The sequence below is a fragment of the Manis pentadactyla genome, chromosome X (assembly GCF_030020395.1).
Source record: "Manis pentadactyla isolate mManPen7 chromosome X, mManPen7.hap1, whole genome shotgun sequence".
NCBI lineage: Eukaryota > Metazoa > Chordata > Mammalia > Pholidota > Manidae > Manis > Manis pentadactyla.
Window position 1 is genome coordinate 91,168,408 of NC_080038.1, and position 13,603 is coordinate 91,182,010.

Here is a 13,603-nt window from a genome sequence, read left to right on the forward strand (position 1 = left end):
TGGGGTCTGAAATTCAGTTTGTTATTCCAACCAAACTATGTTCTGACTATAAGCGTTTTGCTTTATTATATTTTCCTTTTGACACCCTGAGTTGCAAGCAGAATATAAACCCAAAACGTTTTTAGTTTGGTGCTTTCAAGTTGTGGAAATTAGGAAAATAACTCCCAGTGTCTGTTTCCCACAGTACAGTTTTGCTGATGCAAAACTCTTTAGCAAAATCTTTAAAATAGTAATTCAAATTCCAAATACATAAAACCACTATTTATATCTAGGTTTTGTTATTTTCTAATTATGAATGTTGTGAGAGACAATTGCAAAGATGACCCTTAGGTTTAGGTTGAATATAGTATTTTCTAGGAGGTTTGATAGTTTTTAATGCTTCAATGGAACTGATGACTCCTATATAATGAAAAGGGAAACTGATCAGTACTGAGAGGGAAGTCTTTAGACTTCCATCTTAAACTGGCAATAAACACTTCCAAAGGCTGGCTGAAAACCATGAGTAGGGTGACTAGAGTAGTTTGAACTTCCCCAGTCTGTAATGCAAGCCTACCCACTCTTTTGAGATATCAACCTGATGAGTATTGCTACCACAAGTTTTCTTGACTCCTGCAAAATATTGAGCATGATCTTCAGTAAAAGGAGCACTCTAATTTGGAACATCAGACTATATTTCACTTAGGAATGATTAGAAAAAAGTATCCATTTATGATACATGTTTGCTTCCCTCATGATGCTCAGCAAAGGAATACCTTGATTAAATAATACATCTCCAAAAGACTCTTTATAATTGAATGAGGCTAAAAGGCTGAGATGAACTCTTTAATAATCCCAACAAAAAACATGTGAGAAATGTTTCCTTTTTTGGTATTCTGGATTCCCTAATACCCAAGATATTAACCATTATTTGTCCAAAAGGAAATAACAATTGCTACAAACATACAGTTTGTAAATATATAATGTTCTATATTTTTATCAAAGGCTATTCACAAGCAGGTGAATATTCCTGTATAATTATACTATTGTCCTCATTATATGGAGATAAGGCAGATTATCATAGTAGCAAAAGTATGCATTTTGTAGTTAATCAGGCCAGAATTCTTATCTGATGTCTATTGTTTACTCAGTGGGTGAATTTAGGATAATCATTTGATCTTTCTGAGACCCTGTTTTTTCATCTGAGAAACAGGATTTTTATATGATAAATCAATTTGGTTATGGAAGCAATGATAATAACCACATTAATTGCATGACTCTTTTGTGCCAATCACCATGCCTAGATGCTTTATCTACTTGGGAGATGATATGTTAGTTAAGAGAATAATATTTGGAGTCAGATTTGAGTTCAATTCCTAATTTTACTACCTGTTAGCTGTGTAATACTGGGGATAGTACTTAACTTTTCTGAGCTGCAGTTTCCTTAGCAACAATATGGGAATACAAATGCCTATCTCAGAGGAGGTGGTATTTATGATCAAATGAGATTTTGAAACTTTAATCGTTTACCTCCTTCACTATCACTCTATCACTCCCTAATCTCTCAAGTTGGCTTTAATTTTTCTCCATAGCATTTATCACCATTTGATATATTATATTGCATATTTTATTTCCCACTAGGATGTAAGCTCTATGAGGAATAGGATTTATTTTATATCACTGTATCTGCAGTATCACTGTGTATCACATTGAAGGTGCTCAAATATTTATCAAATTAATGAGTGAATGTAAAGAGTTGGGTACCAATATTTTTTAAAAATAAAGATTCAGTAACTGTTCACTTGTTTTACAAATACATAAGGTAAATGCCTAAGGAAGCACATCTGCTTGGTGACTGGGATAAAGTAGGACCCAGATTTTTCACTTCTGGTTCTTTCTTTATACTACTCCAGTGGTTCTCCAAGTATGGTCCCTGGGCAGTTAGCATAGCATCACCTTGGAGTACTGCTGGAAACACAAATTATCAGACCCAACCTAGACCCACTGAATCACAAACATTTGGAGTGGGGATAAGCAAACTTTGTTCTAACAAGCACTCTTGGTAATTCTGATACATGCTAAAGTTTGATAACCACTATACTATGAACACCAACACTTTCTGATACCATGACCACTTTCTAATAGCATACCTTCTTCAACATCAAATTGGAAAAAGTGATTATCATGAAATGTAGACCAATGATATATTACTTGTTAGAAAAATTAACTCATTCAACATAAAGTAACATTTTTTCTATTAGCAGAATAGCCCTAGTTTTATGTAATCCTTGGTTTCATCAAAGTCAAAGGGTAAACTGCCAAAGGACTATGCCAACATAGATTTGCCCTTTTAAGCTGATCTAACGGTCCTTTCATAAATCAAGATAAATATTGTTGATCATGAGAATCAATTTATTCTTTGGATGCTACTTAATCAGATGTGCTATGTGTATTCAATATTTTAAAATATCTTCTCATGCAAATAACTTGTGAAAGCTACCTTGATTTAGCTACCCTTAATAATGACTGCCAGATTTTTAAAATAGTTTTTAAAACAATCTGAGGATCTTAAAATGCCAAAAAGTGAGAAAAAATGTATTCACTGATTGATTGCTGGCTCTGATTCTATGGGGGAAAAATATTTTTATATCTTATTTTTTCAATTCATTGATTGCATGGTAAAAATTGGTTGTGGAAAGACTGGATAACAAAAAAGCAAAGCAACACTCAGAGTTCTGTCTTTTTGATAATACTTTAAGCTTTCCTTTATTAGACTTTCCTCCTTTTTACTCCATAAATCATGATCTTGTATTGGCATTATGGTGCATTGCAAGAATTCAATGATGTAACTTCCATTCTCTTGGAATTAATAATACCATAATGTTGGTGAGTATAATTAGTTCTTATTTTTAGATAAAAAATGAAAATAATATTTTTGCCTACATAGGGCTATCAGTAATGGAAAGTTATGATTTTCTTATAAGAATATCATTGCACACCAAAGGTTATTTATTTCTATTAGGATAATTTCATTTCATGTAAAATCTGAATCAGCTTGTTCTTTGGGATATATAGATTATGAAAATGAGGTAAAAAAAGTCAGACTAGTCATGTAGTCAATCTAGAAATCAATGGAAGAAAATATCTGAATAATAATACCTCTTCATTCACAATAACTAAAGATTCTAATAGAGCTTATTATAGATTTCTGTGTTCATGCAACCTTGAGAGCCAATACCATTCTTCATTTGTTAGTTCCATATAACCCTGGCCTATTCTAAGTGAAGATTTTCAAAGAAGATTCTTATCTAAGCAATTGTCAGCTTTAATGATTTTTTAATAGTAAGAATTACTATTCTTATGGTGTAGTAATAGTATATTATAATTAATGGTAAGAATTTACCATTCCAGGTTTCTCGCACAAGTAAATCATTATGTTTGTATGTTAGTTCACAATAAATTTTACTCCCTATAAACAAAGTGTTTCTTCAACATGGTTGGCAAAAGGGTAGACTTAGAACATTTCTCTCTCTGAGAATCCTATTTTAAGTGATAGGCATCACTGAGAGGGGTAAGGCATTAGGTTGGAGAAGTCACTCAGTAATGCCCTAGTGAGTATTAGTTTTATATGAGCACCACCTTCCTAGCAAGATAGCAATGAAGTGAAAAGGAGTATTAGTGATGACAGTGAAAGAACTGGGTAAATTCAGATCATGAATAGCTATTTGTGATGAAGTCTCAAACAAAAAAGTGATGAGATTGCTATAACATTGAGAAAGCAAGGGCTTCCTGGGGGAAAAGGGGTTTTGCACACTTCTGTATATGGATAGCATCAGTCCCTAGGAGCCAGTTCTCACATAATATGCAGAGAGATAAGTGCCTTGGCTGACGGGAATTCTCACATAAATGTCTGTGTGCTTTGGGAGATTGGGAAAAATATAGAGAGCAGTTAGAAATGAGTAATATCACCTCTGCCCTCACACAATGTTTTGTTTCCAGATGCAGAAAGGACAATCAGGCATCACTGCAGTTGGCCCAACAAGATCACTTAAATGTCATCTGCTTTACACCTGATCGATGCTATCACTGTAACCTCTGCTTTGGGAAATGTTAAAGTAAAGCCTAATCCAAATTTCAATCCCTGCATTTTACCGTTTTAGTTAGCTCAGATCAATAACCATTCATTGGCTACTGTAATTCTCAAATGGAGGAGGAATGGCACATTTTTCTTAATGGCAGCAGGTGTTAAAATTTAGCTGTAAATGGTTTAATGTCACTGAAAAAGAACAATAGAGCACCATGGAGCATTTCAGCATTCCATTACATGTCTTTGTATTCTATCATATTAAACTTTGCTTACATTTTATGGTAAGAACAGAGGTAATCACATGTATCAAGGTGTTAGTATAAGAAATAAATACACATTTTATTTTTTAATATCTTTGTCCTATGATAAATCTAAAATTCAGGAAGTGAAGAAATTGGTATTCACATACCTGTGGTGGCCTCTAATAGGTATTCGGTTGGGTTTCTTTTAACAGGTAAATTCAGATGGGGTGGAAGAGAGGATATCTTGTGCTTTTAAACCATTAAATACCTGGTGCTATATCTTTCCTAATTCTGTTTCTATATTGCTAGATAGTTTTGGAAAACTATCTGCCAAACAAAAAGATATAAATGACTCATTCTCTTCTAATAAGGAGGGGGAAAGTATGAAAGTAGAGTGATTAATAGCTAGATAGTTGTATACACACATGGTCTCTATTCAGAAACTTACCTCTGATGTCAAATAAACTCAGAATGTGTGACCTATACTTAACTTTACTCGTTAACTCAATGTGTAACTATGTACATGGAGTAACTCATCTCCCTTAATTTTACACATTTACATATACTTCTTAAAGCAGCCCAAAACTAGATAATTAGTATTTTTTTATTTCCCTTTTCATGCCTCAGAATTGCAGAGTGGCTATTTAGTCACTGTACAATGGGGCAGAAAAGATATATTTATTTTATTCCCTTATGGGGCTCTTCAAATATTATAGATATTCACTTACAGTGGTGTGATGTGAGAGGTCATGGTGTATGGTAAAGTGATAAGTTTCTTGGTCTACTTTATCAAAGATGATGGTTTAAAAAGATCTAGCAAGAGGTATGAACAAATCATGGTTGACAAGTGAAGAAAATGATGATAAATGAGTCAATCTAATAAACAAAGACGTCACTGATGGAGATATTGGAATTGGGGGAAGATAATTCAGAGAGATGGAATCATTAGTGTTACTGAGGGATGAGTGGTGCCATCACTATGACATACTGGGCAAAGCACAAACACGTTGAAGTTAGAGGGATCTGTGTTTTAATCCTGCCTTTTTTCACCTTACTAGCTGTATGACTTTGGCAATATATACAACTTCTGCTGGCCCAGCTGTAAAACATCAGCAACAATCTTTACCATAGAAGATTGTTGTGAAATCAGTGGTTGATGAATACCAAAGTGACTTATTCATAGGGGATTCACTAAATAGTAGCTATTAATGCTATTATTTGACTGATGAGGCAAAATTTCCAAATGGGTGAAAACTTACCATAAATTATAGCTATCATTTTCTTGTCATGATAAACACTATCCTTACTTGGGCAGCATCAAAACTTAGGATAATTAATAAGATTATACAAATTGGTCACAATTATTTTAATTCTCTGCTATTTTGTGTTAGAAAATGGATAGTTGTGGGGGACAACCCCACAATATTCTAGCAGATCTTTGGAGGGATATGTTTATAATTATTTTGGAAGGGAATGTGATATAGTAAAAAGAACTTAGTATTTGGAGTCTAAGCAAGTGGGTTTGAATTCACCCTTTAGAAGATTAATGAAATGTTAAATCTCTGTGAGCCTCAAATACCTCATTTGAAAAAGTAGGAATAAAGTACTTACAAGAAACAAATAAAATATCATAATAAAGCACCCAGTACAATATCTCACACATAGTATTCTCATCATAGCTTTTGATCTCATCCTTTATACCTCAACATCACCATATTTCTCCAAAGCTACAGGAACTAGGTTTTAAATGTAGATGATCTTAATGTACCTTGAAAATTGGACTATCCATGACCAAGAGAACTTCCTGCGACTAGAGGAAAATAATTATTTAAAGGTTCAACAAAAGCACCAAGATTGGTAACAGAGGAAAATAATATTGCTTCCTTTATTTACAGCATAAGAAATCCATCAAGTTATATTCCCATTTTTTCATATACAAGAATAAAACAAAGTGACAGCATAAAAAAATTGGATTCTAGATTTCAAGTACATTTACTGTTAGCTGAAAGCTAAATAATCCTTGATATTTAAAGAGACTCTTATATAAAGATATAAAGATATAAAAGAGACTCAGAAAATGAAAGGTTAAAGGAAATAGTGTGGTATACTCAGATAGTTGGAGGAACTGAGGTTCAATAATCAGGAGTTAGGCCAGGTTGCACAGTGAGTATTAGAAAAAAAATCAATTCATTTTTCTGGCAGTGGGAGGAGAAGAACCATTTTTAAATATGCCAGAGCACTCTATTTTTCACAAAAAGGTCAGCCTTCGGGGGAAACTAGTTAACCACAGCCTAACCTGCTTGGATATCAGAGCCCAACTGACCTACAGGAAGGGAAATACCCAACTCTAGACCACTCTGCCCATACTGTCCAGCCTAAGGGTGGGGGGGAAACTGAGAAATGTGTAGGGGGGAAACTGAGAAATGTGTAAAGTTCACATTCTAGACACATAGGCTCACTAAAAATTAAAACCTGATTATAAGACCATAGAATACTTCCTCTTCCCCAACCCCAAGCTTACCACCACAGTTCTACAGGCTGATTTACAGTAGTTCCTTTAACCTTGTATACCGTGTCTGGTTATCAATAAAAAATTATAAACATAAAAAATTACATTTTGAACAGACTAGTAACCATCAACAAAATGGACAGGCACCTACAGAGTGGAAGCAAATTTTTACACACTATATGTGAGATAAGAGGCTAATATCCAAAATATAAAAAGAACCCATAAAATCGAACAACAACAAAATAATCTGATTTAAAAATGGGTAGAGAAACTAAATATTTTTCCAAAGAAGACATTCAAATGTCCAGCAGGTATATGAAAACATGCCCAACATCACTAAATAATCATTAGGGAACTGCAAATCAAAACCCAATGAAATATTACATCACATCAGTCAGAATGGCTATTATCAAAAAGTAACAAGTGATGGCATGAATGTGAAGAAAAGGGAACCCTGGTGAACTGTTGGTCAGAATGTAAATTGGTGCAGTCACTGTGAAAACACTATGAAGGTTCCTCAAAAAATTAAAATAGAACTATCATATGACCCAACAATTCTACATCTGAATATATACCAAAAGGAAATGAAAACAGGATATCAGATATTTGCACTTGCACTCCCAAGTTCGCTGCATCATTATTCACAATAGCCAAGACATAGAAACAACTTAAGTACCTGTCAACAGATGAATGTACAAAGAATTGGTACGCATGTGTGTGTGTATGTGTGTGTGTGTGTTTTCTCTATTTTTTCCATTATATCTCTTAACATATGAATCAGTTTCTTTTTCAATTCTGAGCCAGATAATCCTAACATTCCTGCTGTACATGACTCTGGTTCTCATGCTTGTTCAGTCTCTTCAAACTGCTGCATGTGTGTATGCTTACCTTTTAGTGTTTCTTTTAATTTTTTGTTCACCGTTGGAGATTATGTATTGAATATAAAGAATTGCAGTAAATAGGCATTTAACAATGTAGTCATAGGTGTGGGTGAACGGGAAGTGTTCCATCGTCCTATGATTAGGTCTCAGTCTAATGGTGAGCCTGTGCCCCTGGACTATGTACTTCACCAGTGTTCTCAGCAACCTAACCCACATATTTACTCTTCGGTGGTACAGGATAGCATAAATGGCTGGTATGTATTTCACTTTCCCAGCATGGAAGGTTACAGGGGGCTGGAATTGGGTGTTTTCCTTTTCCCATGTGAAAAGCTAGAACTCCCTGAAGTTGAGCTTTTCCCTTCTGCCAAGCAGGTTACATGCCGGTAAAATAGTCTCTATTTAGGACATGCTTTGTTACGAAGAAGAGGATTCTAGCCATATTTCAAAATGGTTCCTTTTCCCTTCCCCCAAGCAGAAACATGAGGTAATTTTTCTCCAATATTCACTGTGAGTACCTGGTAGAACTCTTCAAGGTTTATCTCACAAAATTGTGGGGACTCCCCTGTGAGTGGGTCCCCTGGAGTTTTTGACCCTCAGAGTTGTACACACTGAGCCTTTTGTAATTTATCACTTATAGTTCAGGTTTTCCTGCCCTGACACCAGTCCCCACAAAAGTTTCTGCTCATGAATTTCTGCTCTGTAAAATGTGATTCTCTGTATCTGCTTATCTGTCTCTGCAGTTTTGGTGCATTGGTTTGCCCTGTCACCTCACTTCTTTGATTAATCTAACAATTGTTTTCTTCGGTTTGTTCTGCTTTTTACTTGTTAGGACAGAGTGGTGACTTCTAAGCTTCTTGCATGCTGGACCAGAAACTGGATGTCCCTAGATTTTTAAAATTATTTTCTAAATTTTAGAATAGTTTTAGAGGTACAGCAAAGTTGCAAGGTTAGAGTCCATGTAAACCTCAAGACTAACTTCCCCTGTTATTAGCATCTCATATTAGTATAGTACATTTGTCACAACTATTAAACCAGTGTTGATAAACTGTTATTATATAAAGATTATACATTGTGCAGACATCTTAAATTTATCTGAAGTCCTTTTTTTGCTCCAGACTCCCATCCAGGATACCACATCACATTTAATCATTGTGTGTCTTTAGGTTTCTCTTTGGCTGTGCCAGTTTTTCAGACTTTCCTTTTTTGATAACCTTGACAGTTTTAGGGAGTACTCATCATGCATTGAGTTTCCAAGATGTATCCCATGCATTGTGGTAGAAATTTTTGTTTTGTCTGGTGTTTATCTCAAGGTTAGATTGGAACCACTGCAGGGGGAGATGGGGAGTAATACCACAGAGGTAAAATGCTATTCTCCTTACATCATATCAGGGACACATGGTATCAACATGACTCACTGAGTAAGTAAAATATGATCCCCTGACCCAGGTAGTGTCCTCCAGGTTTCTCCACTAAAAAGTTACTTTTTTACATTTATTGTAATCCTCTATTCTTTGGTAGCAAGTCACCCAGCAAAGTCCACCTCAAACAGGAGAGGGGGATTAAACCCTATTTCTTGGAAAAAGGAGTATCTACAAAAATTATGCAGAATTTTACTGTAAGGAAGTGTTGCCTCTTCTCCCACCTTTATTTATTTATTCAGTCCTTTATCTGTATCAATATTAATTTGTGGAGATTTATTTTACTTTTTGCATTTTAATTAAAGACTCTATTATATATCGTGTTGCACAAAGTGTTCCACTCTTAGTCATCAGGAGATTTTTCAGGTTAGCTCCTGTATTCCTTTGATAAACCCTGATTCTTTTATTTTCGGAGCACTACCCTACTTTCTGAACCTACAAGATGTTCCAGCCTCATCTTGTGTATCTCCCACCCAAGATCTAGTAATTTCTCCTAGGAGCCCTGGTCCTTTTTACTGGGGAAAGTACCTAGAAACCTATATATGGTTGCTGGTGTGCTCTGTACTACTGGAGTCATTGCCTCCAAGCCCTCTTAGTGACAAGAGTTAGGGAAATATATGCATACTAACCCATGTGTACATATATATCTATACTTATTCCCATATCTTTCCATCTGTATCTGTATTCAGCTATACACATAATCATACTGATACCTCCAATCATAATGTAGAATAACAATGGTTCATTCTACCCTTTCTCCCGTTGCTTATCTAGAACTTCCTTCTCCAGCCATGAAATTCCTAGCTCCCACTGTCTACTTTCCATTCACTCATTGGTTCAGCCCCAGTATTCATGTAAAGCAGTTATACGATTTTTGAGATTGTGTAGAATCTGTAAAGAGATTGGGGTGAATTGACATCTTAGCAATCTGGTACCTTCCATTCCATCAATATATTTCTCTATTTAGTTAGATCTCTTACTTTTTTATCAGTACTTTATACTATTCCACATGCAAATTCAGTGCACATGTATTAGAGTTATACACAACTATTTTGTGTGCTATTGCCAATGGTATTTTTTTCTTTATTATTTCAAATTCAAATTTTTCACTGTTGGTATATAAGAAAGCATCTGACTTTTATAATATTGATTTTGTATCCTGCAACCTTGCTAAACTTATTCATTATTTCCAGAAATGTTTTGGTAGATTCTTTGGAATTTTCTATATATATAGTCAAGCTGTCTATGCGTAAAGGCAGTTTTATTTCTTCCTTTCCAATTTGTATGCCTTTCAGATGTTTTTCTTCCTTTATTTCTCTAGCTAGGAGTTTCAGTACAAGGTTGAGTAGGAGTGGCAAAAGAAAACTTCTTTTGTTTGAAGAAATTCCCATCTATTCTTCGTTTTGGAGTTTTTAGAAATCATGAATGGGTATCTTTTGGTCCTGTATTATACTTTTTTTTTCATTAAGCTATTTCCTATAGATATATTAAAAGTGATTTCGGACCTTGAAAAAAATTCTATAAGCTCATTCTTAAAAGTGCTTTTAAACCTTCACAAAGATGCTTGAGGTTTCCTAGTTAGTGTGTATACCAAAAACACCTTTAATTTATAACATTCCATACAAAAATTTAAATTATTAAAAAATAATTAATTAGCTTGTACTAGCAAGCAATTTATTATCAGTGACTACTTGGATGATCACTTTGTGTCTCCCATAATAGAAGCTGCAAAAGCAGTTGAAACCATACTATCCAAAATATCCATTTTTGTGGGCAACTTTCTTAAAAATGCTGTAAGGGTGTTCTTTTTGAGCACGAATAAATGAACTGACCCTTTACAAATACTCTTATTCTATCTAATTTTACTAGTCAAGAATTGTCACAGTCACCACACACAAATGTGACTAAATTAGTTGTTTCCTTGAAAACCAAATAAAAATTGAAATAGCTTATGTAGAAGAATGAAATAAGAAGCCAGGAACTAGTTCCCACAGTAAATAGTGTTCTTAGAAGAGAAGACAGCTTTATCTCCAAATCTCCATAGGAGCAACACAAAACAAAATTCATTATCTATTTATTGAACAACAAATATTATTTTCAAGAAAGTTTAACTTAATTAAACCTGTAACACATATGTATATCTAGTATACATAGATTAGATACTGATTTGATAGATACTCTGTAATACTTTTAAGAAGTTGCTCTAGCTATAGATTTCAAAACAAGAGATTGCAAGCATTCTTTTAGAGTTGATGATGTACCTCAGTATAATCATTTATGTGCATATCTTTAGGAGGATCTAATCAAACTGCAAATCTGTCATATTTTTTAGTATTAACATCTGAGATCTTTGAATCAGGCAAGGTGTATGCCAATAGCACTCCAGCAAAAGTGAAAAACCTCAGTTTTCATTCCATTTCTATCACCCTATCCCTCTGGCTCAGGTTTCTCTCTGAAAACAGTCTCTTACTCCCCTTTCTTCCTATATACCCAGCCAAAGTTTCATGTGGCTTCTAGGTAGTTCTATAACACCCAGTTAATCAAGCATATAAAATGCTTAGTATCTAACACATAGCAAGTACTCAGTAAATAGTAGTTTGCTATTATCATGTTTTGATGTTTATATAATTCAGTACATACAGTCCCCATATAAGTAGAAAGAATAATGGCTTTCTTTTGTGCTCTGATTTATTAACTGAGAAGTCTCCTGGACTCAACATCCTTATCCTTGTACTTTGCACAACGTATTGAAATTACAAGCTTAAGTGTTTTTGCTTCTTTCAAATGACCACATGCTCATTGAGGGCTGAAAATGCATCTAATTTTTCTCTATATAACTGGCTTCCAGGCAGTATCTATTACGTAAACTAATGCTCAAAGAATGCTTGTAAAACAGAAACTAAGGTCATTCTAATTACCTTGAGGTAAACTAGAGGGAATGGGAGAAATTTGCAGATTACTATCAGCTGCTTTGAATGAATTGAAAGGGGTCCAGCTTCAGGAAGTATGTAGCCCTTTCTGATATCTTCTGTGGCAAACCAAGCCGTCCTGGAAGGGTCCAGAAGATTCCAGACCACCTGGAATCTTAATTATCCTCCAGCCCTAGAATCATTCGCTGGTGAACTAAATGGTAATCCCAGTCCTGGGAAAACAAGTGAAGTAAGCAGTTGGCCTTAGCCCTCTCTCCACTTCCATTGCTTTCTCCAGGCATTGAAATTGGTACCCATAACGAAATGATCCTGAGTGATCTAGCAGAGCATTAAAAAGCACCAGCGACTTTAATTTATGCAAAGCCAGTCTTACTATGTTCATCAGATAAGTGAACAGCTTTTTGCAATCCTCTTATCTCAAGGTGCTTCCTTTGGGAGAAGAGCAGTGCCTGATAACATCTTCATGTTATCCATATTTATATATTTATATTCTTAAATATTACTCCAGAAGTCTTACTCAAAAAACAAATTATTTTGTTGAAACTTCTAGTTTAAAGAAATCTTTTGAGTTCAGGAGACTTCTTAATAATCCATTAAGCCAGAGCACCAAAGAAAGCCCTTATTCTTTCTACTTATATAGTAATTCTAGGTACTGAATTATATAAGCATCAAAACATGATAATAGCAAACTACTGAGTACTCACCATGTGTCAAACACCAGGCTAAGCATTTTACATAATCTCTCCTAATCTGCAATTATATTTTAAGGAGGTAGGTATTGTTATCTTAGCATTATAGATAAGGAAACAGAGACTCTAGTGAATTGAATAACTTGCCAAGGTAACACAGACAGTAAATAACAGAACCTCGAGAGTGTCTAATTCCTAAATAATTAGTCATTATTTTATTCAGTTTTCTGCTTTATTCACTAGAAAGGTAGACAAAATAAACAATAAGAATTCTTTCTCTAGATAATTTATCAGGAAAACATCATATCTTCTGGTTCTGAAACACTAACTTTCTCAGGTATTTGTTTTAAATGTAGATGGTCCAGTGTTCAACAAAGTAAAATTAGATATAACGAAACTTTCAATAATAAGATTCACTGATTGAAAAGGCTTTGAATTTTTGAGATTTCTTTTCCAAAAGCTCCCTGTAGATCCGGGGAAAGGAAATCCCGGGGCAAAATACCCCTAAAAACCAAAATCAGTCAAAGGGAGAAATAAAATTTAAAACCCGTTTATTGCTCACAAACTGCAGACCCAGGCCGTCTTTCTTCTCGGCTCAAGCAGCAACAACACCGGCCTCCCCCTCACCTCTCAGGTACAGATAAGCCCTCTGTTGCCCAGGTAATCACCCATTGATATGGAGATGAACTTCTCCACCCCTGAGGAAAGATGCAAATGCACTAAAGCCATACTTCTTTCCACTTCTGAATGCCTGTTGATATGCAGATGTACCAAAGCCAGGCGAGATATTCTGGAAATGTTTCAGTTTTACCCACACTCCCTCATTTGAAATAATTTCTAAAGCCATATTCAATTTTCTCTAAGCCTCTAT